Below are 10,956 nucleotides of genomic sequence, written 5' to 3'. Positions count from 1 at the left end.
AGTGAGAATGTTTACGTGAGTGCGTAAAGGTGTGTATGTGATTGTAAGTGTGAGAATGAGGGTGTTTGAGTATGTGTATATGAGAGTATGAGTATGAGGGTGTGAATGTGTACATAAGAGAGTGTGTAAGAGTGTGCGCATATACCTATATTTCCTTTTCTGCCTTTTCAGCTCCATAGTTAAACTGCATACCTGAAAGCAAAGCATGTCTTGAACTTTTTATCTCTCACGGTGTCTAACACAGTAAGCCCTCCATAAATACTTGTGACCATTGGGGAGTAAACTTCTTTCCATGGAAAATCATTTGAAAGCTGCTGTACATTTATTTGCATACACTTTATTTATTTTTTTTAATTTTTATTTATTTATGATAGTCACACACAGAGAGAGAGAGAGGCAGAGACATAGGCAGAGGGAGAAGCAGGCTCCATGCACCGGGAGCCCGACGTGGGATTCGATCCCGGGTCTCCAGGATCGCGCCCTGGGCCAAAGGCAGGCACCAAACCGCTGCGCCACCCAGGGATACCTGCATACACTTTAATACATTTCTCAATCTGTCTTCCCACTCCCATCCCTCATCATCCCACGCACCCTCACCAACTCTGACATTTAGGAATTCCTCGAGGACAACAAAGCAGAAGAGCAGATAATTTGAGCTGTTTTTGACAGACAAATGTTTATGCATCTGTTCTCTGTCCTTCAGAGCTCCTGCTAGAGAAGCAGAAACCCAGGAAACAGTGACTGGGCAAAGTGTTGTAGGAGATGAGCAATGATTTTATGTACAGAAAGATAACAATAGGGGCACCTGGGGGGCTCAGTGGTTGAGCATCTGCCTTTGGCTCAGGTTGGGATCCTGGGATCGAGTCCTGCGTCAGGCTCCCCCTGCAGGGAGCCTGCTTCTCCCTCTGCCTGTGTCTCTACCTCTCTCTGGGTCTCTTATGAATAAGATCTTTTAGAAGATAATCTGAAGATAATAAAACCATGAGCTTTGGGCAAGAAGTCCAAAGAGAACATAGAAATTGTAACACGTCTAGTCAGTTAATCACGGGCCTTTAACAAGAGTGGCAGACTTAGTTTCTATCTACGAGCAAAAAAGTTCTGTTAAGTCTTGTCCAGTGTGCCATTGCTAACTAACTTCACCACCTTCTTACCGCTAGAAAAAGGTTAGCAATGCTGTTAGACTGCCAGGGCTTTTCCTAACCCATTTGCGTTAAAATCTAAATTTCACTTCTGAAGTTCCCTAATAACCCTCCACCCTGACTTTATCCTTGCTCACGATACCATAGCATCCATCCTTCTGCCATGAATACCAGCTTCTAATTGCTCCCAAAGATTCTCACTATGCTTCATTGATAATGACCGCAAACACAAGAAAATGGAAGCCATCATTTCCTTTTACTTTAAGTTTTCCATTTTTCCAGCCATGTATTTTTTTTTTTTTGAAGTCTTCTATGCTAGACTCACATTATTCCAAGAATGCAATCATTTTCAAAGCTGACAACAGCCTTACTTTTTATTTGGCACCGCCTGCCAGAAGGCTTGGCAAGAGGCCCAAGGGCAAGTGAGAAGAGCAGTCCCATCCAGACAACAACTGTCCCTTTCTTGTCTAGCTTGAGACTGACCGGGGCAGCTTGATGTTGCTACATCAATGGAGGGAAGAGAAGATGGAGTAGAGGTGCCTGTTGAGGTTACTGAGCCAACATTCAGGAAGACCACAGGAGGAGATAGCTGCCCGGAAGGAGTAGAGTGACTGCCCAACTATCATGCAGCCCCTGGAAAGAGTAGAGTGACCACCTTGGGTGCCAGTGACTGGAGACACGAAGGCTAAAAGATGGGGGTTGCCACCCCACTACCTTTGCATTCTATAAACCAGAGGCAACACTGTAGTTGGAAGTTGGATGTGTAAAGGTCAATACACACAGGCCCACACTTGCAGCTCAAGCCCAGGCATCAGCAGTAGACCCCAGTAGCCCACATCCTTGAACTTGCCCTGTGCCCCTCATGAAAGTCACTTAAAAGCAGTGTGTCAGCACCATTCTGGCCAACCAATCTCATGCACTCCTGTGAAAGAAATCCTGTGCCTTCTGTCTGGGTGGCCCTCCTGGAACTGGAGTCTGGCCACAGGACCCGGGACAATTCCAAAAGCTGCTTGGGCATCTTGGTAAGGCACAAATGGAGTAGTGTTGGATAGTATGTTGAAGGGCAGAAGCGGGCCCAAGGGCCCATGCAAGTCTGCCTAGGCTCAGAGTGCCCTACCCACATGGCTCTGCCAAGGCTGGCTCCCCACCACTGTGGAGGCGCATAGGAAATGTTGGAGGGATGTGCTTCCTGTGACCAGGACCCACACAAGACCAGGTCCAGGTGCAGGGTACCCAACCCAGACAGCACTTTGCTCTGACCAGTCCCAGGCACGAGAAAGGGGCTTGGATGGCTTTGAGGAAGGTACTCCAGAGAGGCGGCCTGGCTGGGCAAGGTCTGGAGCAGGACCTCTGCTTGCCTGTGTCTAGGGGTGATGATGCTTCCTGACTCACGAGGGGCCCAGTGACAACTGCTGCATAAAGAGAGAAACTGAGGAAGCATTAGAATCTGAAGTATAGATGCCACACTCCACACCATGCTCATGGAAGACACCCCTCATGGCCCCAGGACCCTCATCAAGCCAGTTCATGACTCCAATCATCTATCTCTAGTGTGAGAGCTGATATGTCAGCTGAAATTTATTTGCTACTGCTTCTGGTTGAAAGCAGTGCTTTTCGAGCTTACATGCATGGGAATCACCTGGGCACCTTACTAAAATGCAGATTCTGATTCGCCAGGTCTGGGGTTAGGCCTGCGTATCTTCTGACCAGCTCCCAGGTGATGCTGATGCTATCCGTCAGCGGGCCACACTGAGGCTCGAGACTTCTCTGTTGGCAGGACAGGAGCAGAGTCTAAAAGACAAAGTGTGAGCAAGTCGATGTGTGGGTGGGGAGAAGAAAAAGGAAGAAAGGACAAAAGGAGGAAGGATTGAGTAAATGGGGCTTTCTGTGCGTAAGAGACAGCTAATGAGGATCCTTCCCCAGCCTACAGCTGATGCAGCGTATAAGGGTTTTGGGGGAACAACTACCAAAGTCATTACCTCACCGTCCCCCATATTTCTCATCCTTTTACCCCTATGAAACATTTCAAATGGAGTGGGAATGTTGGACTCCAAAGCACAGGCTGTCACTCATTTCTACTCAGCCAGATGTTTTTGAGTGCCCACAGATTTATGTAACTTGTGGCCTGACACAAGATGTTCCATGAATAGATGTTAGTGGTCTCATTTCCACACTGCGGAGTGTGCAAATCCTTGTACCTCAGCAGGCTGAGTTTCTGGGGTTAGGATGGTCCTGTGGTTTCTCAAAGTACAGTGATAACTCCCACCAAAGTATTCAAGCCCAGTGAGCACATGGCACACGGTGCCCCTCCTCTCATTTCCCCTGCCTTCTCTGCAATATTGAACAGCCCTCATACATGCTGCGTCTTTCTGCCCTATCAGACTAGCAAGAAAATACAGCACTTTTTTCATATGGGAAGAATTAAGAGAAAAGAGTCTTTTGCTCCTTAGACACAGAAGCTTTATTATTATTTATCTTGTAATTTTACCCCACTTATCAAATTTCTTTCTAAAATGAAATAAGTTTTTATTCCATGTAGCATTTTCATTCTCACAGTTTAAAATTAACTGAGGCATTTTGCAGTAATGAATCAGAAACACTAGATGTCACACAAGAACCACCTAGCCTAAGGTTTAACCTCGTGTTTACATTCGACCACTTAGTAGATTTTAGGTTTCCAGAAATCTTAAGAATGTTTCATTGTACACTTATCATATTGATTTAAATACCAATAGTTTCTTGAATCGTTATGTTGTCTATGTCAGGGATATCTCAGAAAAACTAACGGTTGTGTAAACATAGATTTATGCCTAATTCTAGATATTTTATATTCTGATCTATGAGAAGGCCCTGAAAGACATGATAAGAAGAAAAGGAACAATTTTTATCTTTTAATGGCTAGGTAGTTTCATGTACATAAATTTGTGGTTTACATACAAAATTCCCAAACCCTATTCCCCTTCGACCTTAACCTAGCAACTTTTAGGCTAGAGGAGCTTTTGTTTTGTCTTGTCTTCCTGATGGCTAAACTACCAGAGCTTCATATAATAGAGATGCTTCTGGGGAGACCTACCTTGAAGGCACCAAATCAATCAAGAAGTGTTCCTTGAACGTCAACCATAGCAAGATCCATGTAGGAGAAGCATTTTAAACAAACATTGATGTTGGATTTTTTCCCTATAGAGAAAAGTTTCTTAATATAATGTACTCTAAATCTTGTCTTAATTTCCCTTTCAGATTTAAGGAAAAGTCTTGATCATTAATTTTTCTACTGGACTTGTTCCTTTTTGGATAAATTTAGCATATTTTTAGGCTTCCAATTCTCTGACATTTATTATAATTTCTCATAAACCTAATTTAGAGGCAGTCTGTTTCATCATATAGATTGTCTTTAGAAACTTATAATACCACTTTAATAACTTTTGTGTAGTTCAGCATTCAAGTTAATTCATCCTGGAAAATTTTCAGGGAGAAGCTCGAAAGTTTGAGAGAAGTAGAGACTCTCAGAATGGGAGAGTACTTTGATTGTCATGATGGGCAATGGGTAGATTCCATATTTCCATTAATGAGACTTAAACAATATCTTTCAGTCAATGACACTATCCCTGGACTACATTGATCTGAAGACAAATTAAAAATCACAATTTCTGGGGGACCCAGTTTTTGGGTGGCTCAGATGATTAAGTGTCCACCTTCAGCTCAGGGTCATGATCCTGGGGTCCTGGGATCAAGCCCTGAGTCAGGCTCCCTGCTCAATGGTGAGTCTGCTTCTTCCTCTGCCCCTGCCCCTCCTTGTGCTCTCTTGTGCTCTGTCTCTCCCTCTCAAATAAATAAAATCTTTAAAAAAACAAACAAACAAACACACAATTTCTTCTTCTCTGGCTCATCTGTTGTATCTTCCAACCAGTTTCCCAGCTGGATGAGAATGGAAAGAGTACTGGTGTCAGAGGCCAAGGGTCCAGTTCCATTTTGGTCACTCTTATAATCTTGGGCAAATCATATACCCCCTTAGTCATGAAAATTTCTGCTCATACTCTAAGCACTTCATATTCTGTAAAAGTGTTCTTCACATTTTTAAGCCCAGAGTGATGCTTTTCTTTTTCTTTTATATTCTTTGATAATCTAAAAAAAATCAATTTCATCCATTTTTTATAAAGTTAAATAAGATAATAAAAGTTTTCAACTTGTGAAGGTAGAATGCCAGTTTTACTTTGCCAAAAGTTAACAATTTTTTCTGTTTCTCTTTCGATTTTATAAAATAAATTGAAATAAAGATGAACATTTGTGTTTTTTTCTTCTCTAGTTGGAAGGATCTAAATGGATCTTCCCTACTCTTGATCTAGAGACAAAGGAGCTAATAGATAATATATGCAAATCTTTTGGTATAATTAACAATAATGATTGGCCTTGATGTTGAGAGTGAAAGCCACATAAAACAAAGTCTGAACTAAGAATAGAGTTTATTTTATTTTTTAAGAATAGAATTTAGAACAATAATAATGCAACAATGATAATAGAAAAACATTGAATTAAAAATTCTGTCATTTCCCCTTAGTGTATTATTGTCATGTATTTGCAGATGTAATTTGTGTTCTGCTTATAGTTAACTGGGTCAAAAACATGTTTCTGTGTTGCTGTGTGTGGCCATCCTAGTTGTCTGGGTCCTTGCTCTTTGGGAGGGCAGGATGACCTGACCAGGACCTGGCCTTGGCGGCCAGGATTGGCCAATGTGGGAGGTGTGTCAGGGCTCCAGACAGGACAGGAATCCTGTTTAATGTGGTCCAAAGTGGGGACAGTGAGGTAGAGGCAAGCCAATGTACACAGGCAGAATCAAAGAGTGCAAGAGTAAAAAGGGTAAGAGTAGTATAGTAGCTCAGAAATGGAGTCGGGGACTGTAGGGAAGACAGCCTGCAGTGTGAGCCAGCGACTACAGCCAAGGAGTCCTGGATAAGTGTCCCAGCTCCGGGGGGGATTGTCCTTCACTGGATGGTGTTCTGATTGGGGCATGCCTCATCTGCAAGACAGGGTGCCAAGACTGATTTTCCTGACTGTGAGCTATTCCATATGTAAAAGCTGGCAGTATTTGCCTAAGTTGGGCATGGAGGCCAGTATAGAGTACTACTGTTATCACTTTTTTCCCCAATGCCCAGGTTGCAGACTGTGCTAGAGGCCTCCTGTGTAAGAATTACTCTGGGCCACCAGCCACTCTACATCTCATACTCCATGTTTTCTGCCTTCACTCCAGTCTCTCCCCCAAGAGAGGGTTAGATATTTGGGATGTCTTTATTCACTTGCCCATTCCCTTATGTTTGTGGGTCGTTAGGGTGGTTCACTGAGGGATGTATAACCCCAGGCTCCAGCCCAAGCCTTGGCCTCAGCTGTGTGTATGTCATCTCCCTGTGATCAGTGAACCTGAGCAGAACATCCCCCTGTGCAGTGAAGACCGCCCTGCCCAGCATCTACTGGGTAAGTTAAATTCAGGGGGAAGTGGTAAGAAGCCTCATTTTGGTCCCGTGTATAGGCTGTGATCTCCAATGAAGCTTTATTTATTTTTTCTTTTTAGATTTTATTTTTTTATTCAGTAGAGAGAGCACACATGTAAGCTGGGGAAGGGGCAGAGGGAGAGAGAGGATCTCAAGCAGGTCCATGCTGAGCTGAGCTCGAAGCCTTGAAAGGGCTCGATCTCATGACCCTAAGATCACAACCTGAGCAGAAATCAAGTCAGAAACCTAACCAACTGAGCCGCCCTGGCACCCCCAATGAAGCTTTTCTTTTTTTTTTAAGGCTTTATTTATTCATTTGACTAAGAAAGAGAGAAAATGCACACAAGCAGGGGGAGAAGCAAGCTCCCCACTGAGCAGGGAGCCTGATGTGGAGCTCAATTACAGGACCCTGGGATCATGATCTGAGTCGAAGGCAGATGCTTAACCAAGTGAGCCACTCAAGCATCCCAGCCCAATAAAGCTCTAAATAGTAATGCAGTGATGACTGCATTTCCTAATTTCCTACCTGCCTGGAGAAGGAAAGTTGAAGGATTAGGCTTCTTCAGAACCCTTAGTAACTGCCAGGGTGAATCAGTCAATATCCTTGCTCCCCTTTTCAATGGGCAAGCACTCATAACCATCCTTAGGCCAAGGTGCACTGTGGTGGCCTGATGATGTAGCAGCTGCCTAGGGCTGGACACTACTCTTCCCTGAGGCCACCCATGCATACCCTTAAATGCACCACCAGCTGCCAGAGGTCCCATCTGCACTCATCCGTGGTCTCCAGGATGCTCACCCAGGTCTCTAGTGCAGGAAAGGGGCACAGGTCTGAGTGGGACTCATCACCTCCAGATTGAGGAACAGCCAACCTCAGGGATGCCAGGGAGTGTTTCAGTTAGCTTTTATTGTATAATGACTCCCCTTCCCCCATTTAGAGACAGAAAATAACCACTTTATTTAACTTATGATTCCACGTGTGGCTGGCAATCATTTGGTCTGGCCAGGTAATAATGGGTTACTACCCAGGTGTCCTGTCCAAGACACAAATTCTTCCAGAGCAAGCCCACGAAGTTCTGGATGCATTTGGAGGAGATTAATTCAATTCTGCATTTGTGACTTTGTCTTTATCAAATGCTGGGCCAGGTAGACACTGTGGCCTTTTTGAAACATTGAACTATAACTCTTAAAATTTGTTAGCCTCAAGGCTGACAATCCACCTATCAGCTGCTGTTTTAAACATATATTTTATTTTTTATTCAGGTATGGGGAGGTCAACAGATCAGAAGACAATTGGCATTGAAAAGATAGCTTATTGCTTGTGGTTTCTAAGAGGTAAGAGGCAGGCAGATATCACACCATGCAGGGTCACACAGGGAAGCACTCACGTTGGTCATGGGCAGAGAAAGCAAGGGAACTGTGGGCAAGAGCCTTTATTGCAGCTTTTGTGAGAAGGAACAAAGTGCAAGTTTGGGTAAGAAGGCTAAGCAGGTTTAGCCCTGGCTAGTTTGCATAATTTCATCAGGCTCCAGGTGTAGCGGCTACCCCTACTTATGTAATGTCTGGCTCTGGGGTGATTAGGATTGGGGGCAGTGTCCTGAAGTATAACAGACTGATAAAGCAGGTGAGTGGTGAGTAGGGGCTGTTACCTCTAGGAATGAGCTAGCCCTGATGGGGGCAGGCCTCCCCTGGTCAGGAAAGCCCCAATGTCAAAGCATCAATACAGAAGCTACTAGAAAATGTGGTTACTATACCACCTGTGCCTTCTATGCCTAGGCCAGGTGACCATGTGCCTCATTCAATCTCCAAATGCCCCTAGGAAGTTCTTTCTTAGATTACTTTTCCTATTTCTCTTCCCTTACAGTTGTGAGGCTCGGATGGCATCTTCACAGAAACAGCAGATGTTATCCTCTGGGGTGCACAGTCCCCTAGTCCTTGCCCCTTTGATTGGCAGTGAAAGCTGAAGCATCCCTGGACCACCGAGTCACCCAGCATCTGAGTTCAGCCCTGTTTGCGCTTGGATTTTGGAGCCATTGGAAGTCAGATCTGTCTGTTTACACTCCTCAGTCATAGACCCGAGGCCTAGCAGAGTTTATCAGATTAGGAGACAACAATCTGCATGTGATCAACTATATGACTCGCTTGCCTGCCTTCATTCTACAGGGTAGAAATGGAAGGGCAAGCCCCTTCCACAAGGACTATTGTTTTTAGGCTGACAACTTCCTCATTTCCTCTGATGAAACAGAAACTCTCGCTGCTGGTCAGTGCCTGGTACAGCCAAGGGTCACACACAGGGACCTCCTGGATTCCTCCGACACATCAGGGAATGGATATTGGCCCTACTTTTTAAATCTACGTCTTCCCGAGGTACCATGGCATCTGATGCACAATGTTACCAGTGTCAAGGATGCCCCTCACTGGCTACCGAGATGGCTTCTGGAAGTCATTCAGCCTGGTCTGAGCTCCGGGTCTACTCTCCAGCCTTTGAGATCATGCAAGCCTCTGTCTTTTTCCCTTAGTGGCTCCCAGAAGTTGAGGGTGTGCCAAGACTGTCAATGTATCTACAGGGAGGATGGTGGGTATCAACTAGATGCAGGTTGATTAGCAACTGGACCCTCAGACAGCAGCTGGGAACATATATAATGTAGTTAAGTCCTTTCCAGGAAGAAACTGGGAGGTGGGTATTTTCCCTTGCTCCCTCTCAGCTGAGCCCAAGGGTAGTGCCATGGGACATCCTCCTGCACCTGTTTAAAAACCTCTTCTTTGGGGACGCATGGGTGGCTCAGTGGTTGAGCCTTAGCTCAAGTCATGATCCCGGGATCCCGGGTTCGAGTCCTGCATCAGGTTCCCTGCAAGGAGCCTGCTTCTCCCTCTGCCTATGTCTCTGCCTCTTGCTCTGTGTCTTGCATGAATAAATAAAATCTTTAAAAAAATAAAAACCACTTCTTTGTTTCATATAGCCATTTGGGACTGGTGAACGCAAGCAAGCCTTGTTGGCTATGAGAGGTAGATGACTTAGGGCCCATCCCTCCATTAGTGGCTGTAAACGTTGGAGCACTAGATGTGTGGGCAAACTCCTCCTAGAGAGATACTGTAGACCTGGTTTGAGGGTTGGAGTGAGACAAGAGGGAGGTGGGGGACATGCCTACTGGCTCTTTTGGATCTGGGACAAACAGTATTCGGCACCTAGATGGCTGTTAATTAGAAGCAGGACCCTGAGGCAGCAGCTCATATAAAGTGTGCAGTTAAGTTCCTTCCAGGGAAAGACTGGACAATTTGCATTTTTGCCTGCTTCCTCTACACTGAGCCCTGTGGATGAGCTGAGGCGAGTGAGCGCACATCTGCATCTGCCGGGTAACAACTGCTTCTTTGTTTGCTGTAGTCCTTAGGACTCCCAGTGTAGGCCCCACACGTTTTCAGAGCTTGTGATTTGGGGGCAGATCCTTGGGAGCCCGCCTTAGGAGTTGGGGCTCTAGATGTGTTCTCTAAGGCTCTGGATCTTCAGGGAGAGGCTGGGGGAGAGGTTATTCTCTCACAACCCCCCAGCGCTGTGCCCGGGGTAGGGTCTGTGGCAAGAGTGTGTCTCGGCCTTTCCTACTCACTTTGATGTGGAGATTTTCTCAGTTTCCTGATGTATAGGAAACTGATGAAACTCAGTTTCCGCTAGTCTCTAGCTCTTGAGAGAACTGCTCTGTGTAGAGTTGTAATATTCAATGCGTCCATGGGAGGAGGGAAACTCAGGAGACTCTTACATTGCCATCTTGTTCCAGGCCTAGATTTTTTTTTTTTTTTAATGTTCCTTCACCTTTTTTCTCTAAGCCTCAGAAGTTCTTCCATATTTTTATTTCTATTTTTTCTTTTCTTTTCTTTTCTGATTTTCTGTGATATGGTTTTTTGAGTCTGTAACACAACTGAAGTTCATTTGGGAGTGTGGTGTGAATTTACCAGCTAATTTTTTGTGCCATATACACAATGCTTTTTCTATAAGTTATCAAATAAGCATCTCTTTCCCCTTTTTTACAATGTTGTCTATAAAATGTACCACATCTTTGTAAACACTGTTATCCATTTCATATTATTTTCTTTCCTCAACTTCTGCTTATGCCAGTCATATTAATTTAATTATAAGGTCTTTGTAATATATTTTAATGTAAGGCTAATTTTCTTTTATTGGCTTTCTTTTAAAGAACTTATTTAGATTTATTTATTTTTACAGATTTTATTTATTTATTTATTCATGAGAGACACAGAGAGAGAGGCAGAGACATAGGCAGAGGGAGAAGCAGACTCCCTGTGGGGAGCCCGACATGGGACTCCACCCCAGAACCCTGGGATCA

The sequence above is a fragment of the Canis lupus genome, chromosome 29, assembly GCF_011100685.1.
Source record: "Canis lupus familiaris isolate Mischka breed German Shepherd chromosome 29, alternate assembly UU_Cfam_GSD_1.0, whole genome shotgun sequence".
NCBI lineage: Eukaryota > Metazoa > Chordata > Mammalia > Carnivora > Canidae > Canis > Canis lupus.
Note: the sequence above shows the minus strand (reverse complement) of the source record.